Source organism: Vulpes vulpes, chromosome 8 (assembly GCF_048418805.1).
Source record: "Vulpes vulpes isolate BD-2025 chromosome 8, VulVul3, whole genome shotgun sequence".
Lineage (NCBI taxonomy): Eukaryota > Metazoa > Chordata > Mammalia > Carnivora > Canidae > Vulpes > Vulpes vulpes.
In genome coordinates this window covers 80,317,639-80,320,203 of record NC_132787.1, presented here as the reverse complement: position 1 = coordinate 80,320,203, position 2,565 = coordinate 80,317,639, and the positions used below count along the sequence as shown (strand labels likewise).

The window sequence follows — 2,565 nt, the reverse complement described above, 5'->3', positions numbered from 1 at the left end:
TTTTATAATTTTCTGTTACTTTTTTTAAAAAAAAGATTTTTATTTATTTATTCATGAGAGACACACAGAGAGAGGCAGAGACATAGACAAAGGGAGAAGCAGGCTCCCTGTGGGGAGCCTGGTGTAGGACTCTATCCCAGGATGCTGGGATCACGCCCTGAGCCAAAGGCAGATGCTCAATCACTGAAACACCCAGGTGCCGCGCTGTTGCTTCTTAATCCACTGAAAATTTCCTAGTGTGACACTTGTAGACAGCTTCACTGCTGCTTTCTTTGGTCTCTACTCCTTTAGGCAGCAATGGCTCAATCCTTAGTAACAAAATTCCAGTGAAAGCACCTACCACAAAGGGTCCCAAATTCAGGCATCTGTGCCTACATTGATAACAGATCAGTTGCTTGCAGATTGGCAGCTATCTGGTAACTGGACATATCTAGTATTGCTTTTTTTTGGTCTTGAAAATGCTCTTCCTTTCTTCATCTACCTTAATTTCATGTCCAGTTTTAAATAATTCAAGAACTTTGGGGATGTCACAGGCAATGGAATTCCAAGTCTTGGAAATCTTTTTTTTTTTTTTTTTCCATTTTCTTCTTTAATGGACTAAGCTTGGGCATTATTTCTGGAACAGCTACATAAAAGTCTGATTGAATTTCATCATCCAAAATCTTCTGAATCAGATTAGCTCTTCCTCAAACAGCAGCTCCATTTTCTTCTGCTATTTTAATCTCTGATGCATTCCCTGTAAATACAGCAACTTTATTATTTCTGAGACATATGAGTATGAAGAACTAAGAACATTGGCCAATGACTCCCCATTTTTCTTCTTCCCCAGCACCATGTCCAGTGTCAAATCAAAAGAAATGCTTTGCTTTGGATTAGTAAAGTCCAGATTCTGAAATGTCTTAAGCAAGCAATTAGCTATTTCCACATCATATAGCTGCCTTGGATGTAAGCGTTTTAAGTAGATCTCATCCTGATGTTCACCTTCCAGAAAGGTTCTTTTTTTTTCTTGTCTACTGCTTTTTCTCAGCATCTTTTCTGTTTACTTTGCAGATTTTGTAAAACAACAAAATGTCCATTGGGCACTTGAACATGGACAGAACAAGGATGAACATGTGCCTGATAAGCCACCTTGGAAAGATTATGCCTTCGATGATGTATGGAGGCTGTCATCTTATGGCTACCAGCATGTTGACCATTCCAGATTGTGTTCAATATACTGTTCTTTATTCTGGTCCATAAACAGAGATCTCGTGCTTGGTGGAAAGCTCAACTCAAGAAGCTTTGAAATGCAGATTAGGTTAATTACACCAGAATTATATTTGAAAATTGAAAAGAAGCATTTTCTAAAAGGCAAATTCCAAATATATGCCTTTTCAAAGGAAGTGTCATTTGGAAAGAAACTGAATCACACCATGAAATCTGTGGCATTTCTTTTGGTCTCCACTCTCTTCTATACTAGTGGTAGGCTCGTGTGATATGTAGAAATGTGCTTAATCAAATTTAGCTTGACTTCTCAAGTTAAGAAATGTATATGAAGTATTTCTGAGATAAGAAGAGGCACATTCTTTTTTTAGCAAGCATACTTCCTATGCTGCTGCATTTGCCTGATTCCCTTATTTGAAAATTTGGCTTTGCTTATAAAATCTACAAATTTCTATTTGTTTAGAACAGGGCTAGAATAGCCTGGGATCCTATGGAGCTGAATGGTATTTTAGAGTGCTGATTCTCATTTTCTCTTCAATAAAGATTGCAATACGCTATTTGTATCTTACAGTACACACACTGGGGATTACCCACCTGGGAAAGGGACCCAGATTAAGCCTTTTGTTTGTGGAACTATGTGATGTTGAGCAAGTCCCTGAGATAAAATGAAGGACTGTTGCCTGAAACTCCATGAATCTGTAGTTTAAATATAATCAACTCTAAGGTTTAATGATTTCTTTGATAATTAAAAAAAAATGCTAGTGACCATAAATGCATACTGCTGATCCCTGAGTTTATTTTTGAAATAATTTAAGACAGGGGAACCTGGGTGGTTGAGTGTCTGCCTCTGGCTCGGGGCATAATTCTGGGGTCCTGGGATCGAGTCGAGAGCCTGATTCTCCCTTCCCTCTGCCTATGTCTCTGCCTCTCTGTGTCTCTCATGAATAAATTAATAGAATCTTAAAAAAAAAAAAAAATCTAAGACAGAGAGAGGTTCACGAGGTCCTTTTCTTTATATAATTTTATATGGGATATGTTTGTCTGAGGTAGCACATGCCAAGAGTTAGAGGTCTATAGAGGCCACCAGAATTAGAGATGTAGAGATAAGGATAATGGAATATTTTTCATTTGGAAAAAAAGTATAACAGAAATGAGTTTCTAATTTTACTGCAAATAACTTGTAGGACTGAAGATGATTACACTGTCACACACTTCTACATTGAATAAGCACTATGCAAAAGGATCAGTTACAACGCAGTAATTTACAAAGATTAAAAAGAGTAATTTTTAAGAGCTCATTTTAAGGGTTGTTGATTTTTAAATCAATTTGCTTATTGTTTCTTAGTTTGCCTTTTGTTTTGA

At 37.0% G+C, this 2,565-nt stretch overlaps 1 pseudogene; it reads right to left on the bottom strand.

The window, feature by feature from the left end:
- Positions 1-214: 214 nt before the first annotated feature.
- On the bottom strand, positions 215-1,170 carry LOC112935297 (large ribosomal subunit protein uL1m pseudogene; annotated as a pseudogene).
- Positions 1,171-2,565: the final 1,395 nt, after the last annotated feature.